Genomic DNA, 16408 nt, shown 5'->3' on the forward strand with positions numbered 1-16408 from the left:
CTCAAAATTTTCTATAAACAAACCATAAAAGGTCAATGGTTCTCCTTGGGATTGTGCTACATCACAACTTTTTTCACTCTCCCCCAGTTTGATTCTCCATGTACTTAGAAAGGATTTGCTAGAACGTTTACTGTTATTGCAGAAAATGTAAAAAAAAAATGCGCGCTTACGTAAGCGTTGGTGGTATAGTGGTGAGCATAGCTGCCTTCCAAGCAGTTGACCCGGGTTCGATTCCCGGCCAACGCATGGCTTGCTTTTTCACCATTGGTGTTGCGTTTATTCTCTTTTAATGTTTTGTGTTCAAGCTCAAGCTCTACTCTTTTCTTACAGTTTAGCAACCACAAAAAGGAGAAAAAAACGAAGAGAAGCGTTCTTAGCTTTTTCAACACTTCATCTAAACCATTTGCTGCTCATCAGTTATTGTTTGAAACTTAGTAGGGTTAGTCCGCAATACAAAAGCAATGCCAAGGTAAACATTGGTATTGTGCTGGTTGGTGTAGCTTCTGTCAAAAGCAAACGCGTTTTGGCTCAAAAATTACTGGTCAAAACCCTGAATCCTGGATCAACTTGTGCCAAAGGACCAGAAGGCCTTCACGACCTCTCAGCAGTTTCTATAAACAAACAAAGCCATAAAAGGTCAATGGTTCTCTTTTGGGATTGTGCTACATCGCAACTTTTTTCTTCAAACTATGCAAGTTTTTTTCACTGTCCCCAATTTGATTCTCCATGTACATAGAAAGGGGTTGCTAGAAAGTTGCCCAACTGTATTTGTAGGGCACCAATCACGTTGTAGACTCCTTAAATGTTCTTCCAGTATGCAAAAATGGAATCCACACTTAAAAAAAAAAAAAAAAAAAAAAAAAGCTTGCAATGGCATGTGTGATTGTATATGAAAATTGTGACCTGGTGTGACGTGAAACTGACGATATGTTTGCCAGGTTTGGGGGATTAGCTCAAGTGGTAGAGCGCTCGCTTAGCATGCGAGAGGTAGCGGGATCGATGCCCGCATTCTCCAATACTACTGCTGAATTCCTTTTTCGCTGGGTTGAATGAATCATTTTTACCACCTGCTCGTGGCACCCATGGCCAAACCTAGTGGGCTTTCAACAATCCTTCGATAGCTCAGCTGGTAGAGCGGAGGACTGTAGCTCTAAATTAGCAATCCTTAGGTCGCTGGTTCAATTCCGGCTCGAAGGAAGTTTTGTTTATCCTATCTCATCCAGAAGGTTTTTCTCCAGTTTGTCTCGTGAATTCAAAACATCGTCAGCAAAATGGCTTTTACTTGAGGGAGATGCTTAGCACAAATGCAAAAACTTCTTCAACTGTAGCTTACTACTGAAGCAAAAGGGTGCAACGTCCCTGGGTGGACTCGAACCACCAACCTTTCGGTTAACAGCCGAACGCGCTAACCGATTGCGCCACAGAGACATGATTTTCAACAAAAACAAACAAACATTTGCAAAGCACCAAGAATAATTTAGTTGCCAACAGATAAGAAATGGCTGATAAAGTACATGACATAGACCAGAAGGCAGGCAGTAATTAGACTTCAACTCTGAGCATCCTCCACCATAAGCAGAGTGGCGCAGCGGAAGCGTGCTGGGCCCATAACCCAGAGGTCGATGGATCGAAACCATCCTCTGCTAAACGGTTGTGTTTTATACTCTTCATCATTACATTTCATCTAAATGCCCCTGTCTACAGCAAACCCTTTTGGCTCAAAAAAACACTGGTTAAAACCCTGAATCCCAGTTCAACTCGTGCCGCTAAAGGACCAGAAGGCCTTTACGACGTCTCAAAATTTTCTATAAACAAACCATAAAAGGTCAATGGTTCTCCTTGGGATTGTGCTACATCACAACTTTTTTCACTCTCCCCCAGTTTGATTCTCCATGTACTTAGAAAGGATTTGCTAGAACGTTTACTGTTATTGCAGAAAATGTAAAAAAAAAATGCGCGCTTACGTAAGCGTTGGTGGTATAGTGGTGAGCATAGCTGCCTTCCAAGCAGTTGACCCGGGTTCGATTCCCGGCCAACGCATGGCTTGCTTTTTCACCATTGGTGTTGCGTTTATTCTCTTTTAATGTTCTCTTTTGTGTTCAAGCTCATGCTCTACTCTCTTCTTACAGTTTAGCAACCACAAAAAGGAGAAAAAAACGAAGAGAAGCGTTCTTAGCTTTTTCAACACTTCATCTAAACCATTTGCTGCTCATCAGTTATTGTTTGAAACTTAGTAGGGTTAGTCCGCAATACAAAAGCAATGCCAAGGTAAACATTGGTATTGTGCTGGTTGGTGTAGCTTCTGTCAAAAGCAAACGCGTTTTGGCTCAAAAATTACTGGTCAAAACCCTGAATCCTTGATCAACTTGTGCCAAAGGACCAGAAGGCCTTCACGACCTCTCAGCAGTTTCTATAAACAAACAAAGCCATAAAAGGTCAATGGTTCTCTTTTGGGATTGTGCTACATCGCAACTTTTTTCTTCAAACTATGCAAGTTTTTTTCACTGTCCCCAATTTGATTCTCCATGTACATAGAAAGGGGTTGCTAGAAAGTTGCCCAACTGTATTTGTAGGGCACCAATCACGTTGTAGACTCCTTAAATGTTCTTCCAGTATGCAAAAATGGAATCCACAAACCTAGTGGGCTTTCAACAATCCTTCGATAGCTCAGCTGGTAGAGCGGAGGACTGTAGCTCTAAATTAGCAATCCTTAGGTCGCTGGTTCAATTCCGGCTCGAAGGAAGTTTTGTTTATCCTATCTCATCCAGAAGGTTTTTCTCCAGTTTGTCTCGTGAATTCAAAACATCGTCAGCAAAATGGCTTTTACTTGAGGGAGATGCTTAGCACAAATGCAAAAACTTCTTCAACTGTAGCTTACTACTGAAGCAAAAGGGTGCAACGTCCCTGGGTGGACTCGAACCACCAACCTTTCGGTTAACAGCCGAACGCGCTAACCGATTGCGCCACAGAGACATGATTTTCAACAAAAACAAACAAACATTTGCAAAGCACCAAGAATAATTTAGTTGCCAACAGATAAGAAATGGCTGATAAAGTACATGACATAGACCAGAAGGCAGGCAGTAATTAGACTTCAACTCTGAGCATCCTCCACCATAAGCAGAGTGGCGCAGCGGAAGCGTGCTGGGCCCATAACCCAGAGGTCGATGGATCGAAACCATCCTCTGCTAAACGGTTGTGTTTTATACTCTTCATCATTACATTTCATCTAAATGCCCCTGTCTACAGCAAACCCTTTTGGCTCATAAAAACACTGGTTAAAACCCTGAATCCCAGTTCAACTCGTGCCGCTAAAGGACCAGAAGGCCTTTACGACGTCTCAAAATTTTCTATAAACAAACCATAAAAGGTCAATGGTTCTCCTTGGGATTGTGCTACATCACAACTTTTTTCACTCTCCCCCAGTTTGATTCTCCATGTACTTAGAAAGGATTTGCTAGAACGTTTACTGTTATTGCAGAAAATGTAAAAAAAAAATGCGCGCTTACGTAAGCGTTGGTGGTATAGTGGTGAGCATAGCTGCCTTCCAAGCAGTTGACCCGGGTTCGATTCCCGGCCAACGCATGGCTTGCTTTTTCACCATTGGTGTTGCGTTTATTCTCTTTTAATGTTTTGTGTTCAAGCTCAAGCTCTACTCTTTTCTTACAGTTTAGCAACCACAAAAAGGAGAAAAAAACGAAGAGAAGCGTTCTTAGCTTTTTCAACACTTCATCTAAACCATTTGCTGCTCATCAGTTATTGTTTGAAACTTAGTAGGGTTAGTCCGCAATACAAAAGCAATGCCAAGGTAAACATTGGTATTGTGCTGGTTGGTGTAGCTTCTGTCAAAAGCAAACGCGTTTTGGCTCAAAAATTACTGGTCAAAACCCTGAATCCTGGATCAACTTGTGCCAAAGGACCAGAAGGCCTTCACGACCTCTCAGCAGTTTCTATAAACAAACAAAGCCATAAAAGGTCAATGGTTCTCTTTTGGGATTGTGCTACATCGCAACTTTTTTCTTCAAACTATGCAAGTTTTTTTCACTGTCCCCAATTTGATTCTCCATGTACATAGAAAGGGGTTGCTAGAAAGTTGCCCAACTGTATTTGTAGGGCACCAATCACGTTGTAGACTCCTTAAATGTTCTTCCAGTATGCAAAAATGGAATCCACACTTAAAAAAAAAAAAAAAAAAAAAAAAAGCTTGCAATGGCATGTGTGATTGTATATGAAAATTGTGACCTGGTGTGACGTGAAACTGACGATATGTTTGCCAGGTTTGGGGGATTAGCTCAAGTGGTAGAGCGCTCGCTTAGCATGCGAGAGGTAGCGGGATCGATGCCCGCATTCTCCAATACTACTGCTGAATTCCTTTTTCGCTGGGTTGAATGAATCATTTTTACCACCTGCTCGTGGCACCCATGGCCAAACCTAGTGGGCTTTCAACAATCCTTCGATAGCTCAGCTGGTAGAGCGGAGGACTGTAGCTCTAAATTAGCAATCCTTAGGTCGCTGGTTCAATTCCGGCTCGAAGGAAGTTTTGTTTATCCTATCTCATCCAGAAGGTTTTTCTCCAGTTTGTCTCGTGAATTCAAAACATCGTCAGCAAAATGGCTTTTACTTGAGGGAGATGCTTAGCACAAATGCAAAAACTTCTTCAACTGTAGCTTACTACTGAAGCAAAAGGGTGCAACGTCCCTGGGTGGACTCGAACCACCAACCTTTCGGTTAACAGCCGAACGCGCTAACCGATTGCGCCACAGAGACATGATTTTCAACAAAAACAAACAAACATTTGCAAAGCACCAAGAATAATTTAGTTGCCAACAGATAAGAAATGGCTGATAAAGTACATGACATAGACCAGAAGGCAGGCAGTAATTAGACTTCAACTCTGAGCATCCTCCACCATAAGCAGAGTGGCGCAGCGGAAGCGTGCTGGGCCCATAACCCAGAGGTCGATGGATCGAAACCATCCTCTGCTAAACGGTTGTGTTTTATACTCTTCATCATTACATTTCATCTAAATGCCCCTGTCTACAGCAAACCCTTTTGGCTCAAAAAAACACTGGTTAAAACCCTGAATCCCAGTTCAACTCGTGCCGCTAAAGGACCAGAAGGCCTTTACGACGTCTCAAAATTTTCTATAAACAAACCATAAAAGGTCAATGGTTCTCCTTGGGATTGTGCTACATCACAACTTTTTTCACTCTCCCCCAGTTTGATTCTCCATGTACTTAGAAAGGATTTGCTAGAACGTTTACTGTTATTGCAGAAAATGTAAAAAAAAAATGCGCGCTTACGTAAGCGTTGGTGGTATAGTGGTGAGCATAGCTGCCTTCCAAGCAGTTGACCCGGGTTCGATTCCCGGCCAACGCATGGCTTGCTTTTTCACCATTGGTGTTGCGTTTATTCTCTTTTAATGTTTTGTGTTCAAGCTCATGCTCTACTCTCTTCTTACAGTTTAGCAACCACAAAAAGGAGAAAAAAACGAAGAGAAGCGTTCTTAGCTTTTTCAACACTTCATCTAAACCATTTGCTGCTCATCAGTTATTGTTTGAAACTTAGTAGGGTTAGTCCGCAATACAAAAGCAATGCCAAGGTAAACATTGGTATTGTGCTGGTTGGTGTAGCTTCTGTCAAAAGCAAACGCGTTTTGGCTCAAAAATTACTGGTCAAAACCCTGAATCCTTGATCAACTTGTGCCAAAGGACCAGAAGGCCTTCACGACCTCTCAGCAGTTTCTATAAACAAACAAAGCCATAAAAGGTCAATGGTTCTCTTTTGGGATTGTGCTACATCGCAACTTTTTTCTTCAAACTATGCAAGTTTTTTTCACTGTCCCCAATTTGATTCTCCATGTACATAGAAAGGGGTTGCTAGAAAGTTGCCCAACTGTATTTGTAGGGCACCAATCACGTTGTAGACTCCTTAAATGTTCTTCCAGTATGCAAAAATGGAATCCACACTTAAAAAAAAAAAAAATAAAATAAAAAAAAAAAAGCTTGCAATGGCATGTGTGATTGTATATGAAAATTGTGACCTGGTGTGACGTGAAACTGACGATATGTTTGCCAGGTTTGGGGGATTAGCTCAAGTGGTAGAGCGCTCGCTTAGCATGCGAGAGGTAGCGGGATCGATGCCCGCATTCTCCAATACTACTGCTGAATTCCTTTTTCGCTGGGTTGAATGAATCATTTTTACCACCTGCTCGTGGCACCCATGGCCAAACCTAGTGGGCTTTCAACAATCCTTCGATAGCTCAGCTGGTAGAGCGGAGGACTGTAGCTCTAAATTATCAATCCTTAGGTCGCTGGTTCAATTCCGGCTCGAAGGAAGTTTTGTTTATCCTATCTCATCCAGAAGGTTTTTCTCCAGTTTATCTCGTGAATTCAAAACATCGTCAGCAAAATGGCTTTTACTTGAGGGAGATGCTTAGCACAAATGCAAAAACTTCTTCAACTGTAGCTTACTACTGAAGCAAAAGGGTGCAACGTCCCTGGGTGGACTCGAACCACCAACCTTTCGGTTAACAGCCGAACGCGCTAACCGATTGCGCCACAGAGACATGATTTTCAACAAAAACAAACATTTGCAAAGCACCAAGAATAATTTAGTTGCCAACAGATAAGAAATGGCTGATAAATTACATGACATAGACCAGAAGGCAGGCAGTAATTAGACTTCAACTCTGAGCATCCTCCACCATAAGCAGAGTGGCGCAGCGGAAGCGTGCTGGGCCCATAACCCAGAGGTCGATGGATCGAAACCATCCTCTGCTAAACGGTTGTGTTTTATACTCTTCATCATTACATTTCATCTAAATGCCCCTGTCTACAGCAAACCCTTTTGGCTCAAAAAAACACTGGTTAAAACCCTGAATCCCAGTTCAACTCGTGCCGCTAAAGGACCAGAAGGCCTTTACGACGTCTCAAAATTTTCTATAAACAAACCATAAAAGGTCAATGGTTCTCCTTGGGATTGTGCTACATCACAACTTTTTTCACTCTCCCCCAGTTTGATTCTCCATGTACTTAGAAAGGATTTGCTAGAACGTTTACTGTTATTGCAGAAAATGTAAAAAAAAAATGCGCGCTTACGTAAGCGTTGGTGGTATAGTGGTGAGCATAGCTGCCTTCCAAGCAGTTGACCCGGGTTCGATTCCCGGCCAACGCATGGCTTGCTTTTTCACCTTTGGTGTTGCGTTTATTCTCTTTTAATGTTTTGTGTTCAAGCTCAAGCTCTACTCTTTTCTTACAGTTTAGCAACCACAAAAAGGAGAAAAAAACGAAGAGAAGCGTTCTTAGCTTTTTCAACACTTCATCTAAACCATTTGCTGCTCATCAGTTATTGTTTGAAACTTAGTAGGGTTAGTCCGCAATACAAAAGCAATGCCAAGGTAAACATTGGTATTGTGCTGGTTGGTGTAGCTTCTGTCAAAAGCAAACGCGTTTTGGCTCAAAAATTACTGGTCAAAACCCTGAATCCTGGATCAACTTGTGCCAAAGGACCAGAAGGCCTTCACGACCTCTCAGCAGTTTCTATAAACAAACAAAGCCATAAAAGGTCAATGGTTCTCTTTTGGGATTGTGCTACATCGCAACTTTTTTCTTCAAACTATGCAAGTTTTTTTCACTGTCCCCAATTTGATTCTCCATGTACATAGAAAGGGGTTGCTAGAAAGTTGCCCAACTGTATTTGTAGGGCACCAATCACGTTGTAGACTCCTTAAATGTTCTTCCAGTATGCAAAAATGGAATCCACACTTAAAAAAAAAAAAAAAAAAAAAAAAAGCTTGCAATGGCATGTGTGATTGTATATGAAAATTGTGACCTGGTGTGACGTGAAACTGACGATATGTTTGCCAGGTTTGGGGGATTAGCTCAAGTGGTAGAGCGCTCGCTTAGCATGCGAGAGGTAGCGGGATCGATGCCCGCATTCTCCAATACTACTGCTGAATTCCTTTTTCGCTGGGTTGAATGAATCATTTTTACCACCTGCTCGTGGCACCCATGGCCAAACCTAGTGGGCTTTCAACAATCCTTCGATAGCTCAGCTGGTAGAGCGGAGGACTGTAGCTCTAAATTAGCAATCCTTAGGTCGCTGGTTCAATTCCGGCTCGAAGGAAGTTTTGTTTATCCTATCTCATCCAGAAGGTTTTTCTCCAGTTTGTCTCGTGAATTCAAAACATCGTCAGCAAAATGGCTTTTACTTGAGGGAGATGCTTAGCACAAATGCAAAAACTTCTTCAACTGTAGCTTACTACTGAAGCAAAAGGGTGCAACGTCCCTGGGTGGACTCGAACCACCAACCTTTCGGTTAACAGCCGAACGCGCTAACCGATTGCGCCACAGAGACATGATTTTCAACAAAAACAAACAAACATTTGCAAAGCACCAAGAATAATTTAGTTGCCAACAGATAAGAAATGGCTGATAAAGTACATGACATAGACCAGAAGGCAGGCAGTAATTAGACTTCAACTCTGAGCATCCTCCACCATAAGCAGAGTGGCGCAGCGGAAGCGTGCTGGGCCCATAACCCAGAGGTCGATGGATCGAAACCATCCTCTGCTAAACGGTTGTGTTTTATACTCTTCATCATTACATTTCATCTAAATGCCCCTGTCTACAGCAAACCCTTTTGGCTCAAAAAAACACTGGTTAAAACCCTGAATCCCAGTTCAACTCGTGCCGCTAAAGGACCAGAAGGCCTTTACGACGTCTCAAAATTTTCTATAAACAAACCATAAAAGGTCAATGGTTCTCCTTGGGATTGTGCTACATCACAACTTTTTTCACTCTCCCCCAGTTTGATTCTCCATGTACTTAGAAAGGATTTGCTAGAACGTTTACTGTTATTGCAGAAAATGTAAAAAAAAAATGCGCGCTTACGTAAGCGTTGGTGGTATAGTGGTGAGCATAGCTGCCTTCCAAGCAGTTGACCCGGGTTCGATTCCCGGCCAACGCATGGCTTGCTTTTTCACCATTGGTGTTGCGTTTATTCTCTTTTAATGTTCTCTTTTGTGTTCAAGCTCATGCTCTACTCTCTTCTTACAGTTTAGCAACCACAAAAAGGAGAAAAAAACGAAGAGAAGCGTTCTTAGCTTTTTCAACACTTCATCTAAACCATTTGCTGCTCATCAGTTATTGTTTGAAACTTAGTAGGGTTAGTCCGCAATACAAAAGCAATGCCAAGGTAAACATTGGTATTGTGCTGGTTGGTGTAGCTTCTGTCAAAAGCAAACGCGTTTTGGCTCAAAAATTACTGGTCAAAACCCTGAATCCTTGATCAACTTGTGCCAAAGGACCAGAAGGCCTTCACGACCTCTCAGCAGTTTCTATAAACAAACAAAGCCATAAAAGGTCAATGGTTCTCTTTTGGGATTGTGCTACATCGCAACTTTTTTCTTCAAACTATGCAAGTTTTTTTCACTGTCCCCAATTTGATTCTCCATGTACATAGAAAGGGGTTGCTAGAAAGTTGCCCAACTGTATTTGTAGGGCACCAATCACGTTGTAGACTCCTTAAATGTTCTTCCAGTATGCAAAAATGGAATCCACACTTAAAAAAAAAAAAAATAAAAAAAAAAAAAAAAAGCTTGCAATGGCATGTGTGATTGTATATGAAAATTGTGACCTGGTGTGACGTGAAACTGACGATATGTTTGCCAGGTTTGGGGGATTAGCTCAAGTGGTAGAGCGCTCGCTTAGCATGCGAGAGGTAGCGGGATCGATGCCCGCATTCTCCAATACTACTGCTGAATTCCTTTTTCGCTGGGTTGAATGAATCATTTTTACCACCTGCTCGTGGCACCCATGGCCAAACCTAGTGGGCTTTCAACAATCCTTCGATAGCTCAGCTGGTAGAGCGGAGGACTGTAGCTCTAAATTATCAATCCTTAGGTCGCTGGTTCAATTCCGGCTCGAAGGAAGTTTTGTTTATCCTATCTCATCCAGAAGGTTTTTCTCCAGTTTATCTCGTGAATTCAAAACATCGTCAGCAAAATGGCTTTTACTTGAGGGAGATGCTTAGCACAAATGCAAAAACTTCTTCAACTGTAGCTTACTACTGAAGCAAAAGGGTGCAACGTCCCTGGGTGGACTCGAACCACCAACCTTTCGGTTAACAGCCGAACGCGCTAACCGATTGCGCCACAGAGACATGATTTTCAACAAAAACAAACATTTGCAAAGCACCAAGAATAATTTAGTTGCCAACAGATAAGAAATGGCTGATAAATTACATGACATAGACCAGAAGGCAGGCAGTAATTAGACTTCAACTCTGAGCATCCTCCACCATAAGCAGAGTGGCGCAGCGGAAGCGTGCTGGGCCCATAACCCAGAGGTCGATGGATCGAAACCATCCTCTGCTAAACGGTTGTGTTTTATACTCTTCATCATTACATTTCATCTAAATGCCCCTGTCTACAGCAAACCCTTTTGGCTCAAAAAAACACTGGTTAAAACCCTGAATCCCAGTTCAACTCGTGCCGCTAAAGGACCAGAAGGCCTTTACGACGTCTCAAAATTTTCTATAAACAAACCATAAAAGGTCAATGGTTCTCCTTGGGATTGTGCTACATCACAACTTTTTTCACTCTCCCCCAGTTTGATTCTCCATGTACTTAGAAAGGATTTGCTAGAACGTTTACTGTTATTGCAGAAAATGTAAAAAAAAAATGCGCGCTTACGTAAGCGTTGGTGGTATAGTGGTGAGCATAGCTGCCTTCCAAGCAGTTGACCCGGGTTCGATTCCCGGCCAACGCATGGCTTGCTTTTTCACCATTGGTGTTGCGTTTATTCTCTTTTAATGTTTTGTGTTCAAGCTCATGCTCTACTCTTTTCTTACAGTTTAGCAACCACAAAAAGGAGAAAAAAACGAAGAGAAGCGTTCTTAGCTTTTTCAACACTTCATCTAAACCATTTGCTGCTCATCAGTTATTGTTTGAAACTTAGTAGGGTTAGTCCGCAATACAAAAGCAATGCCAAGGTAAACATTGGTATTGTGCTGGTTGGTGTAGCTTCTGTCAAAAGCAAACGCGTTTTGGCTCAAAAATTACTGGTCAAAACCCTGAATCCTTGATCAACTTGTGCCAAAGGACCAGAAGGCCTTCACGACCTCTCAGCAGTTTCTATAAACAAACAAAGCCATAAAAGGTCAATGGTTCTCTTTTGGGATTGTGCTACATCGCAACTTTTTTCTTCAAACTATGCAAGTTTTTTTCACTGTCCCCAATTTGATTCTCCATGTACATAGAAAGGGGTTGCTAGAAAGTTGCCCAACTGTATTTGTAGGGCACCAATCACGTTGTAGACTCCTTAAATGTTCTTCCAGTATGCAAAAATGGAATCCACACTTAAAAAAAAAAAAAAAAAAAAAAAAAGCTTGCACTGGCATGTGTGATTGTATATGAAAATTGTGACCTGGTGTGACGTGAAACTGACGATATGTTTGCCAGGTTTGGGGGATTAGCTCAAGTGGTAGAGCGCTCGCTTAGCATGCGAGAGGTAGCGGGATCGATGCCCGCATTCTCCAATACTACTGCTGAATTCCTTTTTCGCTGGGTTGAATGAATCATTTTTACCACCTGCTCGTGGCACCCATGGCCAAACCTAGTGGGCTTTCAACAATCCTTCGATAGCTCAGCTGGTAGAGCGGAGGACTGTAGCTCTAAATTATCAATCCTTAGGTCGCTGGTTCAATTCCGGCTCGAAGGAAGTTTTGTTTATCCTATCTCATCCAGAAGGTTTTTCTCCAGTTTATCTCGTGAATTCAAAACATCGTCAGCAAAATGGCTTTTACTTGAGGGAGATGCTTAGCACAAATGCAAAAACTTCTTCAACTGTAGCTTACTACTGAAGCAAAAGGGTGCAACGTCCCTGGGTGGACTCGAACCACCAACCTTTCGGTTAACAGCCGAACGCGCTAACCGATTGCGCCACAGAGACATGATTTTCAACAAAAACAAACATTTGCAAAGCACCAAGAATAATTTAGTTGCCAACAGATAAGAAATGGCTGATAAATTACATGACATAGACCAGAAGGCAGGCAGTAATTAGACTTCAACTCTGAGCATCCTCCACCATAAGCAGAGTGGCGCAGCGGAAGCGTGCTGGGCCCATAACCCAGAGGTCGATGGATCGAAACCATCCTCTGCTAAACGGTTGTGTTTTATACTCTTCATCATTACATTTCATCTAAATGCCCCTGTCTACAGCAAACCCTTTTGGCTCAAAAAAACACTGGTTAAAACCCTGAATCCCAGTTCAACTCGTGCCGCTAAAGGACCAGAAGGCCTTTACGACGTCTCAAAATTTTCTATAAACAAACCATAAAAGGTCAATGGTTCTCCTTGGGATTGTGCTACATCACAACTTTTTTCACTCTCCCCCAGTTTGATTCTCCATGTACTTAGAAAGGATTTGCTAGAACGTTTACTGTTATTGCAGAAAATGTAAAAAAAAAATGCGCGCTTACGTAAGCGTTGGTGGTATAGTGGTGAGCATAGCTGCCTTCCAAGCAGTTGACCCGGGTTCGATTCCCGGCCAACGCATGGCTTGCTTTTTCACCATTGGTGTTGCGTTTATTCTCTTTTAATGTTCTCTTTTGTGTTCAAGCTCATGCTCTACTCTCTTCTTACAGTTTAGCAACCACAAAAAGGAGAAAAAAACGAAGAGAAGCGTTCTTAGCTTTTTCAACACTTCATCTAAACCATTTGCTGCTCATCAGTTATTGTTTGAAACTTAGTAGGGTTAGTCCGCAATACAAAAGCAATGCCAAGGTAAACATTGGTATTGTGCTGGTTGGTGTAGCTTCTGTCAAAAGCAAACGCGTTTTGGCTCAAAAATTACTGGTCAAAACCCTGAATCCTGGATCAACTTGTGCCAAAGGACCAGAAGGCCTTCACGACCTCTCAGCAGTTTCTATAAACAAACAAAGCCATAAAAGGTCAATGGTTCTCTTTTGGGATTGTGCTACATCGCAACTTTTTTCTTCAAACTATGCAAGTTTTTTTCACTGTCCCCAATTTGATTCTCCATGTACATAGAAAGGGGTTGCTAGAAAGTTGCCCAACTGTATTTGTAGGGCACCAATCACGTTGTAGACTCCTTAAATGTTCTTCCAGTATGCAAAAATGGAATCCACACTTAAAAAAAAAAAAAAAAAAAAGCTTGCAATGGCATGTGTGATTGTATATGAAAATTGTGACCTGGTGTGACGTGAAACTGACGATATGTTTGCCAGGTTTGGGGGATTAGCTCAAGTGGTAGAGCGCTCGCTTAGCATGCGAGAGGTAGCGGGATCGATGCCCGCATTCTCCAATACTACTGCTGAATTCCTTTTTCGCTGGGTTGAATGAATCATTTTTACCACCTGCTCGTGGCACCCATGGCCAAACCTAGTGGGCTTTCAACAATCCTTCGATAGCTCAGCTGGTAGAGCGGAGGACTGTAGCTCTAAATTATCAATCCTTAGGTCGCTGGTTCAATTCCGGCTCGAAGGAAGTTTTGTTTATCCTATCTCATCCAGAAGGTTTTTCTCCAGTTTATCTCGTGAATTCAAAACATCGTCAGCAAAATGGCTTTTACTTGAGGGAGATGCTTAGCACAAATGCAAAAACTTCTTCAACTGTAGCTTACTACTGAAGCAAAAGGGTGCAACGTCCCTGGGTGGACTCGAACCACCAACCTTTCGGTTAACAGCCGAACGCGCTAACCGATTGCGCCACAGAGACATGATTTTCAACAAAAACAAACATTTGCAAAGCACCAAGAATAATTTAGTTGCCAACAGATAAGAAATGGCTGATAAATTACATGACATAGACCAGAAGGCAGGCAGTAATTAGACTTCAACTCTGAGCATCCTCCACCATAAGCAGAGTGGCGCAGCGGAAGCGTGCTGGGCCCATAACCCAGAGGTCGATGGATCGAAACCATCCTCTGCTAAACGGTTGTGTTTTATACTCTTCATCATTACATTTCATCTAAATGCCCCTGTCTACAGCAAACCCTTTTGGCTCAAAAAAACACTGGTTAAAACCCTGAATCCCAGTTCAACTCGTGCCGCTAAAGGACCAGAAGGCCTTTACGACGTCTCAAAATTTTCTATAAACAAACCATAAAAGGTCAATGGTTCTCCTTGGGATTGTGCTACATCACAACTTTTTTCACTCTCCCCCAGTTTGATTCTCCATGTACTTAGAAAGGATTTGCTAGAACGTTTACTGTTATTGCAGAAAATGTAAAAAAAAAATGCGCGCTTACGTAAGCGTTGGTGGTATAGTGGTGAGCATAGCTGCCTTCCAAGCAGTTGACCCGGGTTCGATTCCCGGCCAACGCATGGCTTGCTTTTTCACCATTGGTGTTGCGTTTATTCTCTTTTAATGTTCTCTTTTGTGTTCAAGCTCATGCTCTACTCTCTTCTTACAGTTTAGCAACCACAAAAAGGAGAAAAAAACGAAGAGAAGCGTTCTTAGCTTTTTCAACACTTCATCTAAACCATTTGCTGCTCATCAGTTATTGTTTGAAACTTAGTAGGGTTAGTCCGCAATACAAAAGCAATGCCAAGGTAAACATTGGTATTGTGCTGGTTGGTGTAGCTTCTGTCAAAAGCAAACGCGTTTTGGCTCAAAAATTACTGGTCAAAACCCTGAATCCTTGATCAACTTGTGCCAAAGGACCAGAAGGCCTTCACGACCTCTCAGCAGTTTCTATAAACAAACAAAGCCATAAAAGGTCAATGGTTCTCTTTTGGGATTGTGCTACATCGCAACTTTTTTCTTCAAACTATGCAAGTTTTTTTCACTGTCCCCAATTTGATTCTCCATGTACATAGAAAGGGGTTGCTAGAAAGTTGCCCAACTGTATTTGTAGGGCACCAATCACGTTGTAGACTCCTTAAATGTTCTTCCAGTATGCAAAAATGGAATCCACACTTAAAAAAAAAAAAAAAAAAAAAAAAAAGCTTGCAATGGCATGTGTGATTGTATATGAAAATTGTGACCTGGTGTGACGTGAAACTGACGATATGTTTGCCAGGTTTGGGGGATTAGCTCAAGTGGTAGAGCGCTCGCTTAGCATGCGAGAGGTAGCGGGATCGATGCCCGCATTCTCCAATACTACTGCTGAATTCCTTTTTCGCTGGGTTGAATGAATCATTTTTACCACCTGCTCGTGGCACCCATGGCCAAACCTAGTGGGCTTTCAACAATCCTTCGATAGCTCAGCTGGTAGAGCGGAGGACTGTAGCTCTAAATTATCAATCCTTAGGTCGCTGGTTCAATTCCGGCTCGAAGGAAGTTTTGTTTATCCTATCTCATCCAGAAGGTTTTTCTCCAGTTTATCTCGTGAATTCAAAACATCGTCAGCAAAATGGCTTTTACTTGAGGGAGATGCTTAGCACAAATGCAAAAACTTCTTCAACTGTAGCTTACTACTGAAGCAAAAGGGTGCAACGTCCCTGGGTGGACTCGAACCACCAACCTTTCGGTTAACAGCCGAACGCGCTAACCGATTGCGCCACAGAGACATGATTTTCAACAAAAACAAACATTTGCAAAGCACCAAGAATAATTTAGTTGCCAACAGATAAGAAATGGCTGATAAATTACATGACATAGACCAGAAGGCAGGCAGTAATTAGACTTCAACTCTGAGCATCCTCCACCATAAGCAGAGTGGCGCAGCGGAAGCGTGCTGGGCCCATAACCCAGAGGTCGATGGATCGAAACCATCCTCTGCTAAACGGTTGTGTTTTATACTCTTCATCATTACATTTCATCTAAATGCCCCTGTCTACAGCAAACCCTTTTGGCTCAAAAAAACTCTGGTTAAAACCCTGAATCCCAGTTCAACTCGTGCCGCTAAAGGACCAGAAGGCCTTTACGACGTCTCAAAATTTTCTATAAACAAACCATAAAAGGTCAATGGTTCTCCTTGGGATTGTGCTACATCACAACTTTTTTCACTCTCCCCCAGTTTGATTCTCCATGTACTTAGAAAGGATTTGCTAGAACGTTTACTGTTATTGCAGAAAATGTAAAAAAAAAATGCGCGCTTACGTAAGCGTTGGTGGTATAGTGGTGAGCATAGCTGCCTTCCAAGCAGTTGACCCGGGTTCGATTCCCGGCCAACGCATGGCTTGCTTTTTCACCATTGGTGTTGCGTTTATTCTCTTTTAATGTTCTCTTTTGTGTTCAAGCTCATGCTCTACTCTCTTCTTACAGTTTAGCAACCACAAAAAGGAGAAAAAAACGAAGAGAAGCGTTCTTAGCTTTTTCAACACTTCATCTAAACCATTTGCTGCTCATCAGTTATTGTTTGAAACTTAGTAGGGTTAGTCCGCAATACAAAAGCAATGCCAAGGTAAACATTGGTATTGTGCTGGTTGGTGTAGC

General features: G+C 42.2%; 6 non-coding genes across 6 annotated transcripts; all 6 read left to right on the forward strand.

The window, feature by feature from the left end:
* Nucleotides 1-7104: 7104 nt before the first annotated feature.
* On the forward strand, nt 7105-7176 carry TRNAG-UCC (transfer RNA glycine (anticodon UCC)). Its single transcript has one exon. It is a non-coding gene; the product is annotated as a tRNA-Gly (tRNA).
* Nucleotides 7177-8898: 1722 nt separating this feature from the next.
* TRNAG-UCC (transfer RNA glycine (anticodon UCC)) lies at nt 8899-8970 on the forward strand. The gene has a single exon. It is a non-coding gene; the product is annotated as a tRNA-Gly (tRNA).
* A 1730-nt stretch (nt 8971-10700) lies between these two features.
* Nucleotides 10701-10772, forward strand: TRNAG-UCC (transfer RNA glycine (anticodon UCC)). Its single transcript has one exon. It is a non-coding gene; the product is annotated as a tRNA-Gly (tRNA).
* A 1718-nt stretch (nt 10773-12490) lies between these two features.
* On the forward strand, nt 12491-12562 carry TRNAG-UCC (transfer RNA glycine (anticodon UCC)). Its single transcript has one exon. It is a non-coding gene; the product is annotated as a tRNA-Gly (tRNA).
* A 1718-nt stretch (nt 12563-14280) lies between these two features.
* Nucleotides 14281-14352, forward strand: TRNAG-UCC (transfer RNA glycine (anticodon UCC)). Its single transcript has one exon. It is a non-coding gene; the product is annotated as a tRNA-Gly (tRNA).
* A 1724-nt stretch (nt 14353-16076) lies between these two features.
* On the forward strand, nt 16077-16148 carry TRNAG-UCC (transfer RNA glycine (anticodon UCC)). The gene has a single exon. It is a non-coding gene; the product is annotated as a tRNA-Gly (tRNA).
* Nucleotides 16149-16408: the final 260 nt, after the last annotated feature.

This window comes from Ranitomeya imitator, chromosome 5 (assembly GCF_032444005.1).
Source record: "Ranitomeya imitator isolate aRanImi1 chromosome 5, aRanImi1.pri, whole genome shotgun sequence".
NCBI lineage: Eukaryota > Metazoa > Chordata > Amphibia > Anura > Dendrobatidae > Ranitomeya > Ranitomeya imitator.